A 17,934-nucleotide genomic window follows, 5' to 3' on the forward strand; every position below is an offset into this window, starting at 1 on the left:
TATCATCTGAAAATACACTATAATGTCAAAACATACTATATCATATTAATATACACTATCCAAAAACACACTATATTATTTTAACATACACTATATCATATCCAAACGCACTATATCATTTCAAAATAAACTATCATTTCAATACTAATGAAAAGTAGTACAATTACAATACACTATACACAAAATAAACTATATCATGTCAAAATATACTAGATCATCATAGGAATAACAAAATTACAAATTCTAAATTTAAAAATAAACCTACAAAGAAAGCAGAACTCCAAAAATCGCACAAAAATCAACATAAATTTATCATGGAAACAATAAAAATCGCACAAAGAATAAACGAAGAGTAATTCAAACTAAAAAAATCAAAACTCCAAAAATTATAAGAAATTATAGTAAAAGCAAAAATCAAAAACATAATTACCATCAGTATGAGAAGTTCCAGTAACACCAATAACCTCCGATTCCTTTGCACGATCACCAAGAGATGAACACAAACCTCTAAGTTTTGGAAAATTCCGATTACCGATCGTCTTCTTTCCATCCCATTGCTAAATTCAACCAAGAAGATTATACAGAACTGAAAATGAAGAAGTTAGGGCAGAGAAGATTACACAAAACTGAACTTGAAGGGAGAGAAAATAAAGAAGTTAAAGCAAAGAAGTTTTAATTAAGAGACAAAATGCAGAAGTTACCAGAGAACGAAGTAGTGCGAAGAAGTTATGAGGAAAGAGAAAATCTGAGGAAATTTGAGGAGAGAGAAAATATGAGAAGAGATAAAAACTGAAGGCGCCAAAAACTGAAAAAGCGTAACAATAACTATCCTAAACTCAGGTGATATGGATCGGGTGCACACTAATTAGTATTGGAAACTTCTGGAGGGCTTTTGTATTGGAAACCCCTTCGGTTCATATTGTGACAAGTCTAGGTTAGCTAACTATCTGGGCTCCTTCACTAACCTAGTGTTGATATTGTAAGCAGGTCTGCGTTCCCATATTTTCCCATCCTTGCACTTATTTAGTACTTGCACAAATATATGTATATATTTTGCACAATGCAGTGAAATGGGGTGCCTTACTTTTGCAGTGGCATAAACTTCCCTCGATTTTGGCTGTGTTACCACTACTAGAATAAGAGTGTTTTCTTAACGCTTTTCCTCAATATTCTAGACAAAAAAATGCGTTGAGAAATTGATTCTCAATGCTTTGTAAAAGCGTTGAGATTTTAGGCGTGGAGAATTCTCGACGCATTCTTGCGTTGAGATTCTCAACGCAAAGATGCGTCCAGTATGACTTGTGACGCTTTTTTGTGTTGAGTTTCTCAACACTTTTCTGCGTCTTGAAATTTGCGTGACGTTGTTTTGTGTTGGGTTTCTCAACGCCTTTCTGCGTCGCACAATATGCTCTAGACACATTCCAGCATCAAGAATATTTTACCTCCACAAATAAATTTTTAGAGCCAAAAGAACTCTTAACACAAAAAAGTGTCAAGATTTTAGCCTAGAAAAAAAATCTAATAATAATAGCCATTATTTAATTGGATATGGATCAAATATAATATATTATAAGCGATTTTCCAATAAAAAATACTTAAGTAGAAATGACCAATAATATATATAATAATATTAATGTCTGCCTTAATTCACTAATAATATTAATGTCTGCCTTAATTCACTAATGATTAAATACACACTAAAATATGCTGTTCGGTCACAAATAAGTCAATTAGATAATGTCTACTATCAACTTCTTAAAACCTTACAAAAAAAATAAAAAACAGAACAAAAGAAATATATCGTCTTTTACAAGGCCTTTTCAAATCATTAATAGCTTTACGAGTTGTACTAATTTAATAATGGATCCTTGGCTTCTTTTCCTTCACCATCATCTTGATCCTTGAAAAAAAAAACAAAGAATGACATAAGTAATTAATGTGATATATTATAGTGATGGTCAATTATAAAAGATGTTAGTTAATGACAAAAGAAAAGAATAGGTAACTAGTAATCAACTTGATTTTGATAATTCAAGTGAAACAATGAATGATAATATTATAACAATACCTCTGTAGTAATCAAATGCATAGCTGACTTTGCAGCATCTATAAGTTGAGCAGAAGCTTTTCCATCACGCACCGCATCCAACACTAGAGAAAATTGTGTAGCAACGATCTTCATCATCTTAGTATGCTCATCAAACTTGTTAGTTATGTCTTTGTTTTGTTTTTCAAGTTCCTCATTTCTCTTTTTCAATAAAGATGTTTCCACAACGTTTTCTAGTTCCACATGTCTCCTTTTATGTTTTCCATTTCCTTCTTTTCTAAGCATACCACGCACCCCATGAATATCACTTTTTTTCACCCCAAATCCATATCCCTGAGGTCGTTCAGGTACTTCATCTCCATTCATGACAGTTTGAAAGGCTTCATTCTCAACGTCAACACGAGACATAGAAGGATTACAAAGCTTTAATGAATCAACCTTTGCCTTTGCATCCTCCTACATAGTTTTTTAGGGAATAAATAATGTAAATCTGATGATAGAAAAATAGAATGCAAAGATAGACTAATGTGTTAGACCAAGTACCAAAAAGTCTGAAGTGTCTGTGCCTTCAAGATAGGTTCCATCCTTTCTCTTATGAGTTGCTTCCCAAAGTTCAATCAAATCATTTCTTCTCCATGTTCATCTTCCTATAAATAATTAGTTACCTTGTAGTAAGTCAATATATTAGATATAATAATGCATATGATATTTGTCTATTTCTAAAGACTTTTCAAAGTTACTACCTAGAGAATAGTCGCATTAAACCAAAATGGACAAAATGGACTGACTCAGATGTCCTTATCAAACTGTCCCCTCCATGTAAATTAATAAGACATATCCAAATATATTAACCTCCAACCTACCCTACAATCCCATCACAGACCAACTAAGCAAGTAAGTTGATCAGCCCATTTAATAACAATTAAATTTCATCAATAATTCTTAAACCAAATTCTACACACTAGCTTCAATGCTTCATCTTCTCACCTTTATTCTATGATGAGTTACAAACCTAAGTCCTCTCATCTTCTTCTGCTGGTTTGAGGAACTCAAATTCAGTATTGTGTAGATATAGTTGTCTAGTAATTTTCTAACAATGGGGTCTTGATTTTGGTGTAAGTTGCATCAAGAATTATAAACGGTGCATGATTAAAATTATGACTTTGTTATGTGAAACCTTATTGTTTCTTTTAGATATTATATAGAACTCATTACTTGATACATATCTGAGTTGATTAAATTAGTTTTCAGAATAGTTCCGAAATAATTGTGTTATGAGTTGATTTAGTTTAACATATAATTATTATTCTGGTTCTATGTTGCAGTTTTGTTTTCTAGAAGAAAGGAATTTTTGTTTTTAATGGGAAAGAGAAATATGGTACACACTAGCTTCTTTAAAACAACATCCAAAATAAAAGATATGGAAGCAAAGTCCTAATTTAATATCAGTCCATATGGAGAATTCAACAAAAAACAAAGAGAGAAAAATATAAGAAAACACACAACTGCTGTCATTTTGTTAAAACATAAGTTCTCATATTTTGTTAAAATTTTTAAGCAGACTACAATTTCGCATTAGCTAAGAATTACGGTTACTTGCTATTTTTGGCCTGCTAATGATATCGTTCATTTCTAAGGCAGCTATAATAAATATAACTTAAATTTATACTCAACCAACTAAACCAACATATAATTTCTTAGAATATACCATATTAACAAAACAATATAAGCGAAACGCGCAATAAGGCAGGAAGTTAATAAAGGTGTTATGTAGTAAAATAAAGGAGGGTGATTTAATAATTAATTGAAACTATGAGAGTGAAAATTTATTCCTTACATAATTAGCTCGTATATTAGCGTAACTAGTAGAACCCAATGTATGAACTTGATTTTGAGTTGCTCGTGCCGCTTTTCCAAGTTGAGACAATTGCTACACTCGCAATGGAAGTTTTAGTTAATATTGTAGAAGTAAGATGTGTCACACGTTATAATGATAAATCGAAAAAGAGAGAAGTACCTGTCCTTTGAGTGAGAACCAATACTGAACCAATGGTTTCCATTCAGAACGAGTATGTCCACTAGGCACAATATCATAATGTTCTTCCTCTGTAAGCTTATCGGGTTTGAAAAATGTCAATTTAAGTGAGTGTTTTAGTGCTCCAACATTTGCTAACACGTTGGAGAGCTAATGTATCATAGACCTCATCCTCAGGAATCACAAAATGTTCCTTCAACGAAAAAAGAAAAAAATAATGCAAGATCAATAAGACATAGCTTATAAGAAACATATATTATTCATAACAATTTTAGTTTGAACTTGTATGCATACTCTCATCTTCATAACAATTTTAGTTTTGAGTTTCACATCAACATGATGCCAATTCTTTTCTCCAATTGGACAATAGGTCCCATCCTTTGCTACACTTCCTAGAAATCGCACCAAGATATGCCCACCTTTCCGAATTGGTTGGTTGAACTCATTAAACTGCACATGGTACATAACACCACGACTATGCCAAACGTCTATGGGCTAAATTGAACCGCTCATCAACTGAAGTTCACCCTTAGAATCTGCCAAAGTAAATATGAACCTTGTAAAAAAAAAACATTTCCACAACTTCTGCAACTTAAACAAATAGATGGAAGAATTGGCATCTCAAAATAATTTTAGAAATTAACCCTTCAACCCTTCAGTTCAAATTATGCATATTAAAACCAATACAAAGAAAACCAATCGAATTACTTCCTCCGTTTCGTTTTAAATGTAACAAATGAATATTTTATATCTCACAGATAATACCCATCTGTTGCATTTAAAACGAAACGGAGGAAGTATTTAAGTTTTTTACAGAAAAAAAAGAAGAAGCAAATAACTAGAGTGGACGTTTTTTTAGGCAAAGCTAAGGTTCAAGACCCAAAATGTGCACAAATATTTAGTAGTCAATGAGACTTCATCATACCATATGATACTTTTTACTAGATAAAACCAACTGCAATTGCAGCATTTTTCTTGTTACACGTTCCAGGTTCTTAAATCTAAATCTAATAGTTCATGAATGTTTAGAGATAAGGCTCCATACATCTAGATAACCCTAGATCCTGACTCACTGAGATTTAAATTGGGTAGTAGTACCAAGAAAAATACAATAACAAGGAAAATGGCGGAAAATGTGACCACATATAAGGATACTTGTAGAATTTGCAAAGATTAAACCAATAGCACCAGCTGATTGTACTAACTAGACATTCAGCAAAACATTGATCAGCGAGAAAACAAGCAAAGAATCATTAGAGCGCTTTAGTTGGCTCTCATCAGCAACAGCATGCAGAAAAGCTTCTGATGTTCCTGATACAAAGAGAACACTGAACATTCATATTGCAATTCCACGTACTATTCACATAAACACGAGTACGGGTAACAATAGGAATATAAGACTTTCTTTTTAACTCTTTAAGACCAAGTTAGACTCATTTTATGAGAATAATCAAGGCCGACAAGGCTCGAGCTTACATCCGCAGAGAAGTAGCTTATGATAATAATCAAGTGAATTAGAATTCACGTGAAAATTCAAATTAGTAGCAGCATCAGCATATGGACTGGAAGCAACGGATATCAAGTTGACAATGATTACATGATAAAGAACTAATTCCGCAGCAAGGTTGAAGTAAAAACAGAAAAGAGGAATCATTTAAAGATATCTGAAAACTCCAAATCGTATCTGAATAGTTTACTAAAACATAAATCAACAAATATTTTATGACATAGCTTGAACACTAATATAAGCCTTAATTACCTGATATAAGTTTAAAAATAAGTATAATAGATGTAAACCTTACCTGATATAAGTTTTAAAATAAGTATAATAAATATCAACCTTACATGATATAAGTTTAATTGTAAACTATAGCACAATACCTACATAAACTATATCACAATACAACTACTCTCGTGATACCATCAGGCATCAATCCATCATACCCACATGACAATCTCACAGGACACTTATTACAAGCCTTATATAAACCTTCAGGTGACTAATAAGCTTATATAGTAAGGTATGGCCGTTTCTTTGTAGACTAAGTAGTATAACTAACATCTCACTAAAAGTAGCTTGGTGGGAATGACGTGAAGAAACTGAGAATCAAAAATGATTCATTATCATGAGAAGAAATCCAGAGAGAATTGTAATAGAAAGAAGAAAGGAAAATATTCCGCTGGTTGAATCTCCTAAAAACTGCATACTTTCCGTCCTTGAAGTATCTTATGTTGGTTAATTTGCCACAACTAAAAGGGTGGTCAAAGATGTAAAAGCATGATGTTAAACGGCGGCAAGAAAAGCATGAGAAACACATATATGTACCACAGCAGATTTTGAAGTGCCTACTTGAAGTCAAAGTAAGTGGCTGCCCAAAGCTGCTTAAACATTCACGAAAAGCTGCTTAAACATCTCTTGAATGCCCATGAATCGGCAGAATCATCGTCAGATTCATCCGCATGTCCTACACTCAAAGAGCTACATATTAACTCTGTTCATAAACTAGAGTCTCTCTCAATCACTATATCTTGCTTACAGGTTCTAACTATAAGAGAGTGTAAAGAATTAACCGATTGAATCTCCTAACTCTCTCAAACGACTTAAAATTTGAGCTTGCCCCAGTTTAAAAGATATATTGGGTGAACTAAAGTAAATTTTATAATTTTTGAGTTGAACAAATTATCTTTTTGGTCATGAATAATCTTATAAACAAACTCAAAAGAGATGAATTTTCACCTTTGAACTTGTTGTGCGTATTACCCCTGCCAGTTTAACAAGTATCTTCACTGTTGTAGAGCTAGAAATGTTGAGCCTCTAAGGACCCTAACCATCCTACTCCGCTAAACGTACATAATGCGCTGGTCTGCTTATAGATTGTGCATTTCCTTATATTATGACATCCAGGAGTAGTATAAGGAAGTATAACTGTATTGATCGATAAGAAACAATCTTTTGTTGCTTTCTTGATTAACCATCATAGCTCCGAAAATAGCTATAAATATTTTAACTCTTGTTCACAGAAAATTCATCACTTTCTGATGGAGCATAACTCTTGTTCACAGAAAATAGCTATTTTTTATTCTTAATTTTGCTGTTTAACTAAACCACCTTTATCAATCAATTCATGAGACCACATCATGTTAGAACACATCATCCCTAACTTACTAAGCAGCAAACAAGGGCCACAAACTAGTTTATATTTATATAAAGAACTATGAACAACTATAAACTAAACAAAAAACAAGGTCCCCCTAGAAATAGGAAAACAGACTATAAACTAAATAAAAAAATACGGAGCAGGGGAATAATTTCACACCTTGTCACGCAGAATGAGAACATATCAAAATCCCCTTGCAATGCTAAGAGCACATATGCAGACCTCAATCAGTAAAAAGAAATTATGAGCTCATACCCGTGATTAAAACCTCCTCCTTTGCATCAAATTTCACATTGGTTGGCCATCCCGAGTCTGAATTGGGAAGTTGAGATTTAGCCGAATTTGTTTTGTTTGAAATATTATGGATACTTCTTTTTTGCTCCACATGCTTGTTTTGATCACGCTCAATATTCTTATTCTTTTTTTCCCTTGACAAGCTTTCAGTTTGAACATCATCGTGTTCTTTTGAGTGATTCACAACTGGAGTACCAACGGGGTTATTTTCTGAATCGTGTTTAGGTAGTTGTCTCTCAGCTCTAACACTAGCCTTGTTCACATCTTTAGCAACAGGACAATGAAGTTGTTGTGATGACTCAAATTGCAAGTTTTTATGCGGAAGAAAGATATGAGGGGTTTTCCATATCCCACTATCACCACTCACTTCTGTTGAAGGTTTTGGTAATGCTGCACTAGTTGGTGGACCAAATGGTCCCCATTTACTTGGATTTTGAGATGCTGATGATGGTCTTATAAGTGAAGGGTTTAAAGGAAGCTCTGATGCATTAGTACCTTGTGCTCTGTTTTGGAGTACAGAGTCAATCACAGTAGGTCTTGAAGATTGTGACGATATGTGAGATTGCGGCCTTTTGCATGACTTCACTACATTATGACCCATGGGGTTAATTTTAGGTACCTTACTAGTAGTCTTTGACTGTAGAATAATAAGAGGATGAGTCTTTTTTGCAGCTTGTGAGGTTTTCGAACCCATGGGTCGTTCTGGTGGAGGTAACATGTCACATGCTAAAGGATCTTTCGGAGGTGGAGTAGAAGCTGCTCTTCTTGACTGTGCAATCATGGCAGCAGATGCTAAAAGTTTTGCGGAGATATAGTACAAGTTGTAGCTGCTCTTGACTGTGGAATCATGGTTGGAGAAAATGAAGCAGATGCTGAAGGTTTGTGTTGAGGTAGAGTAGTAGATGTACTTGAATGTGGAATAATAGGGGGTTGAAGTGTTTGTCCTGCTTGTGAGTTATTCAAACCCATGGGCTTCATCTCAGGTATCATGGCAGGAGAACGTGAAGTAGTTGGTGTAGTGGAATCTGAAGCAACATCATTAGATACTGAAGCAGCAGCAACTCGTGTCCTTTTGCTATGATAGGTCATAATAACACTATCACAATTCCTACAAAACAAAACATGTAAATACTTTTCGATCACATGTAAGCTAAAGAAATAAAGAAAGGTTGTGTAACAAGGTACAGCTTAAGGAATAGAGAGAACAGAAGCTAATAAGCAAGCACTTCTCAAAGTTCTATTACATTATCTTCCTCAAATCGCAGAACCACTAAACTTGGAGTGTAGAAAAATCATTATGACATATATATAATTGGTTTTGGAGACTAAAAATCAAGTGAGACGTTCATTTGAAATGGAAGGAGTTCTGATTTTAGGTAACATGATTCGTGGGGGTAGGGGCGAATTAGGTAACCCTGACATGAACCATAATACAACATGATGACTGCTTAAGATGTGAAGTACATTCAATGATTAACTTGGGTCACGTTATTGATAGCTGTGAAGTAATGTTCATCCTCAATATATAGGTGCCTATTGAGGATTCTCTCTTACCCTACTCTAATCTAAATACCACCTGCATTAACCAGACACCACTAGCTAAAGAACAAAAGTTAGCTTATTAATGGACAGAGGGAGTAAATCTTAGACATGGAAGCTAGACCTATTCCAGTAGTCCATACGACTGTAAACACATCATGTCAGATACAGCAGGGAAGATGTTTAACATGATAATAAACTCTCATTTGGCTGCTATATGATACCAGAAAACGGCAGCAGAAAACAGATCTGAACTCTGGAGACAAAATAATCGAGATAGCAGAATGGCCACTACACAAGGAAAGTTACTGCACTCAAGAATTCTAGTTTACAAACTATAGTTAGAAGAAGGCAGCTAAAAGGGACAAGCAGGACTTAAGTTATGCCATGTGTCTTAAATAGTTATTAACTAGCTCTTGCACCATATCAATAAGTAGTACATGTTGAAGTTGCATGGTGGATAAAGGATGAATCAAGAGTACTTGTGATGCATAAGTAGCATACCATCATGGAGAAAAAGCTACCAGAAGAAACTCAGGTTCAATATATAAAGTGTTTTACACCTCGAACTGGAAAAAAGACTTGTTTACGAGACATCATGCTAAGACAAAAGAAAAGAAAACAGCGAAAATCGGATTTATCAGCCAAGAGAATAAAGGATCAAGTGGGAGCTCAAGTGGTAAGATGTCCTATCTTCCAAGTCCCAACCATGGTTTACTATATATAAAAGAAAAGGTCTTGCAAGAACCACTGAGCGTCTCACTTACATTATCTTACCTTGAGCTTGCCGATTGGTTTTGTTCTTGTTATTATTGAAAGAAAAGGGTTCCCTTTTAGCCTTTCTAATTTCCCGATGAAGGTCTTACGCCACTGAAGTAGTAAGAAAAAACATGATAAACATGGAAAATTATATATTCAATACCTCCTAAAGTTAAACTCCTTGACTATACCATACCAGTGTAGAGACAAACATGATACATGAAACTATGCATACAAAAACGCCCATATATATAGTAGTATAGTATTGCCTTGACTACATTCATTCTAAGTCAATTTGCACGTAAGAAGTAAAATCAGCGATAAATATATATTACACAGCCTGCTACAAGAGCCCGACACAGGAAAATTCGGAGTAATCTTTGTGCTGTTCCTCAGGTGGCTATCATAGAATATTTCCCGTTTGGTAAGTGTTGAACGATTCATGAAGATGGATTAGCCATCAGTAGTGTGCTCTATTGACCATAAAATCACTTATCTAAGCTTGTTGAAATTTGTTTGAACCTATTTCCTCTCGAAAATAATCTTAAGCGGAAAACAATTAGTCTACGTATGCTACAGTTCACTGCAACAGCTCTTCAACCTATAAAATTTCAGGTGTTCAATCTTCAAAATACGATTGAAGTACTCCATAACAATCCACATCATTAACTATATCTATCACAATCATGGAGAAATCAACCCCTTCCCCCAATTACAACAATAAAGGTTAAATAAATCATCTAAAACATTGGAAAAGGATAAAGAGAAGAGTAAAAGAGAAGCACTATAGAATAGCAATACGCATAAAGATAAAACAGTCTCACAACACCCAAAGACAACAGATAATTAATTATTACAAAAAATATTATAGTTTAGATGGAATATGCATAAATATAAAAGTCTCACAACATCCAAAAACAACAGATAACTAATTACTATCAAAAGAATCACAATTATGGAACTTTAGAGCAAGTTTCTAATTACGCAATCTAGCTTATTTCTTCAATTTAATTTGTCTTCTAGAAAGCTCAATGAAAGCAAAAAAAACAAAACAATCCTACTGTCATAAATCAAAATAGATTGAAAGATGACATATAAAAGGTATAATGGTACGTACAATTAACTAAGAGCAATAGCACTTTTATAAACACTTCTCGATCACATGAAAAAAGCCAAAGTACAAAGAATCTGGTTTTTTGTATGATTGAAAAATTTGCAAACTCTACTAGAAAAACATAAGAGCAAAACTAATTAAGCCCATCACCGCCTACTTCAAACAAGTCCCTAGGCTTGGTTCTAATAACATGAAACCATCCTTTTTGCATCTCATCCTCAACATAAAATACTTGTTTTGCTTGAGATGAGAAAACAAATGGATCGTCATACAAATATCGACCAGTATGCATCAACTTAGAGAAGTTCACACACACACTTCCATTTGAATTTGTCTTTAAACCCCTGTGGATGTCTACCCAATCACAACGAAATATTACAACCTTGTAGGAACCATAGTAATTCAACTCATAAATTGCTTTCAGCTTCCCAAAGTACTCTTGGCCTTCAGCTTCAACTAAAATTCCAGAATTTTGTGTCTTCGACGTCTTTCACGATCCATGACATCAAATTTACAACCACTAATTAGAAAACCTTTCACCCTTTTCACACGATTTAATGGACCACGTGCTAAAGCTCTTCTTACTTTTCCTTGTATACTACTATCATCTATATTGTGAACCTACGAATAAAAATAGTATAGGTTAAATGATGTAGGTCATAACTTAAAAAAGGAATACAATGATCAAATTTAGAAGGCTTAAAACCTGGTTTTGCAACCATTCTGAGAATTCATAGATTATCCATTGATTTTGAATGGTGTCGTTCGACTGATTTTATGTAATTTGAGTCTCTTCTCGCTTTTGACGTAAAAAGTCACTAAAGACAAGCCAAAATGCAATGTTATTTGACGGTTTTTATGAATTTGATGAACTCTTATAATATAACTCATGATGCTACTTACTGAATGACAGGTTTCATCTCATCTGAGTGAAGCAAGACATAACGATGTGCTTGCCTTAAACTTCTATCATCAAGACGAACATTTTGTGTCATCCCAATAACACGACCCCCAGAGTTATAAAGATATGGATCCAAGTCTAGAATGCCATCATCATTCCTTTTAGGTCTATTTAATATGGTCTCCACACCTTCCAGGTATCTCGAACAAAATGTAAGAGTCTCCCTCAGCAAGTATCCTTCAGCAATTGACCCTTCAGGCTGGGGCCTTATTACTTACGTGAGATTTCAGATAGGCTAAGTACCTTCAAGTAATGTAATTATGTTAATGTAGCAGGGAAAAAATATGTGTTAAAAACAATTTTGGAAAATACTGACCTTTCTATGGGATACATCCATCTATAATGAACGGGTCCACCGAGTTTGACCTCTTCAACCAAATGAATTAGTAGATGAACCATTATTGTGAAAAAAGTTGGCAAAAACTCCTTCTCCATCTTACAAAGAGTAAGTTCTACCTTCGATTGAACGACATCTAATTCGTCTGGATCAAGCACATTGGAGCATAATTTCTTGAAGAAGTAAGATAACTCGTCAAGCAAATCGATCACTTTTGTAGCCTTTGCTGCTCTTAAAAGCAACGGGAAGGATATCTTGCATCATGACATGATTGTCATGACTTTTCATATTAATAAGCTTCCGTTGTTTCACATTGACACACCTGTACAAGTTTGATCCATATCCGTCAGGAACTTTCAACTTTTTTAAAACTCTTAAAAATCGATCTTTCTCTATTAAAGACATTGTATATGAAGCTGGAGGCATGTACGATACTCTATTCGCATGAGGTTGAAGCTAAAGATGTGGCCTTATCCCCAACTCTTTAAGAGCTTTTCTAGCATTTTCATCATCTCTCCTCTTATCCATGTCTAAAAGAGTTCCCAATAGATTATCACACACATTCTTTTCAATATGCATGACATCTAAGCTATGCCTTAAAAGAGTGTGCTCCCAATACTCCAAGTCAAAAAATACGCTTCTTTTACTCCAAAGAACTTCATTAACATCATCCTCACAAGGACCATCATTAACTTCATCAGCAGACGCACCTACTTGTCCTCTCCCTCTTTTTTTCCCACTCTTCTTAGAAGATATGTTAGTCTTTTCGTAAACATGTATGATCCCTTCTTGTTGCTTCAAGACCTCCGATCCACTTTCACGAACTGGAGCAATACCATATTCCGGTTTACCATCAAATAAAGCAGCTTCACTGCAATAAGGATGATCAATAGGTAACCATTTTCGAAACCCGGGATAACAAATCTTACCTCCAAATCTATATGCGTTAGTAGAATGCGTGCATATAGGGCAAGCCTTATAACCTTTTGTACTCCATCCAGATAACATGGCATATGCTGGAAAGTCACTAATAGTAGAGTGCAAGGCTGCTCGGAGCTTAAAATTTTGCCCACTATAAGCATCAAAAGCATCAACACCTTCCCATAACATTTTTAACTCATGAATTAATGGCTTCAGGTACACATCAATATCTATCCCCGGACCAGATTTCCCAGGAATTATTAAAGATAAAATAAAATATGATGGTTTCATACAAAGCCATGGGGGTAGATTATAAGGAATCAAGACCACCAGCCATGTGCTATGATTGGTATTCATTAAACGATAAGGGTTAAAACCATCACTTGCTAAACCCAATCTAACACTACGAGGATCTCCGGCGAATTCATGATATTTTTCATCAAATTTTTTCCAAGCCAAAGCATATGCTGGGTGCCTAAACATATCATCACTGTCACGATCATCTTTGTGCCATCTCATGTCTTTTGCTGTTTTTGATGACATGTAAATTCTCTTTAACCTAGGAATAAGAGGAAAATATCGCATAACCTTAGCTGGCTTACCTTTCTTTCAGGCTTCTTTACCTTTCTCACTTATATCACCCTCCTTACCTTTAGCCGCCTTCCACCTCGACGTATGACAGATTTGGCACTCATGTTTCTCCGCTAAGTCACCCTAATACAACATGCAATTATTAGGACAAGCATCAATTTTCTCGTAACCTAGACCCAAATCCTTAATTACCTTCTTCCCCTCATAATAGGATGACGGAAACTCCATTATTTGAGGAAATGCATCTATCAGAAGTTCAAGCAATTTTGTGAATGACTCGGCAGACCAATGGAACATACACTTAAGATGAAATAGATGCAAAAGAGATGATAGCTTTGAAAATGTAGTACACCCCTCATAAAGAACCTCGTTAGAAGCTTCAATTAGTCTTTTATATTTGATTTCTTCTTCTTTGGTATTGAAGGATGGAAGTTCAGTATCTACCTCAGAAGGGAAATCATCCTCCTCATGCATGTCGCCTAATACTTCCTCCTCCAAATGTGGTTCTTGAAAAGATTGATCTTGAGGTTGAGATGTGGATGGTGGAATGCTAACACTAAATGCATCATTTAGCAAGCCCCGAATATCGTCTCGACCTACTATCGTTTCTTGGCTACTAAGAGGTCCTTGGGTACTACTTGTTTCATCATTTTTACGGTGAAAGATCCAATTCCTATACTCCTTGTGAAAACCATTAAACAAAATATGTCCCCCTACATCATCCGCGGTATACCATTTACGCAACTTGCAATTACTACATGGACATCGAGTTTTTCCTTCTATAAGAGTCTCTTTAGCTAGCTCAATGAAATTCATGCAACCATTATAAAAAGCCGGATCATCATTTCGTAAATTAATCCAATTCGTATCCATGGCTACACAAAATAATAATATGAAGAATCATAAAAACGAAAAGTTCATGTTAGATTAAATACTATCATAATTTTGAACGTGTGAACTTATCCCCTATCTTTTATACCACTATATTATACATTAATTCTAACTCTGATTATATATAAGCTTTTTTCATAGGTATGTCTACATTAAAAACAAAGGAAAAAAAAATAAGATTAGCTATTCAATGCAAACCGAATCTATCATACAAGAATGTGTCCCCATTCATAACTATGAGGGCAACAAAAGTACCATTGTATACTCATGAATAATATGGTTATAAACTATCAAGAATTTCACAGAGAGTACAATCAAAGCATACATAGAATAACTATCATAGTATTATGGAATATATGTAATCATGTTCGTAAGAGTACCCACAATAAGACTTATAATTCAACATGGGTAAGCATTTAAGTGCCTAGAATCAAATATAATATTATACTACACACATGTATATATAACATCATATGTTAAGAGTAAAAAGATGCACTCACCTGGCACAATCACACAAACACTAAATGCAGATCGAACTATTCTGGGACAACTGAAATATAGCACTCGTGAGCAATCAACATCTACCCTGCAGTAAAGATAAACTTAACATAATGGTACAAAGGAAGATTAAAAAACTCAGCAGCAAAAGAAACAAAAACAAAATAATTGTAGGTCTAATCTGAAGTAAACTAATAATTAATGTTCTACCTTTCAACATTTAGATGTCAAGAAAATTTTGTATACACAATATATGATAAGAGACAAAAACAAAGATTCCTTCTCACAATAATGTACATCAAACATATTTTGTTTTACAAAAACTAGTGTTCTTTCTGTCTTGGTCTACTTCTTTTTCAAGCTTTATTGGATTAGATTCAAATCTAGTATTTTCAATGGATTTTGTTGTTTCTTTGGGTCCAAATTTGCTTGGTCTTTAAGAAAATGGGTTGGAATTGAGATCCATAAAATTTGAAGGACTTCAATTATGAGGGATGTGGAGTCAAAGGTAGTCATCAAGCTATCATGTTTTTTGAGGTCCTTTAGGTTTGGTCTTTCACTTTTTGAGGACTTCTTGTCTTGTATTATGCCTCTCATTATTCTTTATTGGTATTTGATTAGTATAATGGAGACCTAAGCAAAAGTAACCATTTTGGACCTTCATTTTCAAAAATATTCTTAACTGCTATTCTGTCTGCTCAAAGCTACTTTTCAAAAATTTGCCATCAAATAAAACTTTAAACTATCCCCTCCAACTCTCTTAAGAAGAAGAATGCACAATCCTTCTCTTTCTGCAATCCTTCTCTATCTATGCCTCTAAATCTAATCTCATCAGTTGAAGCCACGAAGAACCCAGCAACCATCCTTGGCAGTCAACACTACCCATTACGTTGCTCTCCAGCCAAAGCTCCTGTGTTTTACACCTTTTTATTTATTTAACATTAAAGACCACGCTGTGGCCTGTTCTCCCCCGTGGTTACCAATATTTAGAGCACACGTAATTTCTGCATAGAGGCCAGCTGCATTATTAGCAGATAAAACTACTTTTAAAAAAATTGAGTTCAGTTTGAAATTTCATCTCTTTTATGTTATTACCCTGCATCCTTGTGACAGCGGCATAAAGTTTCAGTTTGACAAAAATTTTACTCGGTAAACAACCTTGACAAACTATCAATACCTTCCTGAGTATCTAAGGTATCAGGGGCAGAACCTTGACAAAACTATCAATACCTTCTATCAAATTATTTTTGACAAATTATTCTTGACAATAGAAAAACTTGAATTCAGAGCAGAACCTTGACAGCAAAAGAAACAACCTCAAATGTTTCTATCAAACAAAATAGCAAAGGAAACTCAAATGTTTTTCTATCGATAGTTTTGTTTCCTTTGCTGCTCTAAATAATATGGTTAGTAAGATGTTGCTTGTTACTCAAAGGTTCTGCTCTGAATTTAGTCATTTAAGTGGATCAAAGACTGCAATAACACTTCAAATAATTATTGTTGTTGTAACAACTAACCTGTCGATTTAGGTCTCTAGCCTTATCAGCGTAGATCTGCGATTCAGATGTTAAGCGACTGGACACTTATTTCGTCAATCTCAAAGATGTTAAGCGTAGTCCCTGTGTCAGCAGGAGTAATATGAATATTGTTGCTGTCTTTTATTTTGTCAATCTCAAAGTGCTACATATTGCTATTTTTTCGTAGGGAATCGTCACAGCTCCTTTGTTATTTGCTATAGAAGAATTTCCTCAATTAAGTGAAGTTGTGCAGCGAGGCTTCGACAATCCCGCAGATATAGATATTTATGATGCATGATCTAATTTGACTTTGATTAGAATTGAACTAGGATACATCAGTTCACAAAGAAAGGCACAAACAGACACTAATTTCAATTCATGTATAACATGTACACATCTATGATTTTATATAGTGCAGTATTCTTCCTATCTGGCTACTTACATAAGAACATCTGTTTTATTTTTTTAGGAGTACATAGTAATCAATATTTTTCAGTAAAATTTTGTTAAAGGAAGACAAATGTGCCCTAGTTTTTAAAACTGCAAGAATAACGAAAAAAAATTACCACTCACTGTAGCCTAGGGCTCAGTTACAAAGCATGACAATAATAGAACAGAACCATCAGCTCTGACATAACAACTTCCTAATTATGTTTGCTGATATGTGCCTCTGGAGAAGATCTCAGGTGTTACGTAGTATGAAACTAGTAATTAAATATCACAACTCCCAAAAATAGGTTCTAAAACTGGAGACTTGTGCAACAATGATTGGCTCGAATCCCGGTTCAAACCTCTGACCAGCAACCTGCAAAAAAGGGACCCACCCTGGAGGTTTGGGTGGTATTTCCCCCTCCGATGCTTAAGTCAGATAACAGGGATGTGAAGGAACTTTTAGAGAGAGAAAGTAGAGAGAGAGAAGCATTTATGGCAGAATAACAGTACTCTGTTCTGAAAAACGTACCTTTCACCCTGAAATCAAGGACTATTTATACTGTTTGAGATGACTGTTGTACCTTGATGTCACCCTAATTTGGGAGCATCTGATTGGCTAAGCAATAATATCAGGACACGTGGCAGGCGCTGATTGGTTAGTACATTTTACCTTTTAGCTGAATCAGGCTTTACTTCAGTGGGCCTAAGTACAATTTTAGGGCCATAAAGGAGCTTTTCAGTACACCTTTTCCTCAGGAAGGTGTACTTTAGCCCACAGAACTTGCAGGCCTTTGTACTTTCCTTGGCCTAAACAGATGCCACACGTAGGGCTGAGATAGC

The 17,934-nt window shown here is 34.7% G+C and overlaps 1 long non-coding RNA gene across 1 annotated transcript; it reads right to left on the bottom strand.

Annotated features, from left to right (window-relative positions):
• Nucleotides 1-1,327: 1,327 nt before the first annotated feature.
• Nucleotides 1,328-7,227, bottom strand: LOC125499071 (uncharacterized). Its single transcript, XR_008970007.1, has 7 exons — nucleotides 6,820-7,227; nucleotides 4,377-4,618; nucleotides 4,065-4,275; nucleotides 3,885-3,977; nucleotides 2,591-2,694; nucleotides 2,069-2,503; nucleotides 1,328-1,900 (listed from the first exon to the last, which is right to left on the bottom strand). It is a non-coding gene; the product is annotated as an uncharacterized LOC125499071 (long non-coding RNA).
• Between the last annotated feature and the right edge of the window lie 10,707 nt (nucleotides 7,228-17,934).

Source organism: Beta vulgaris, chromosome 6 (assembly GCF_026745355.1).
Source record: "Beta vulgaris subsp. vulgaris cultivar EL10 chromosome 6, EL10.2, whole genome shotgun sequence".
NCBI classification, from domain to species: domain Eukaryota; kingdom Viridiplantae; phylum Streptophyta; class Magnoliopsida; order Caryophyllales; family Amaranthaceae; genus Beta; species Beta vulgaris.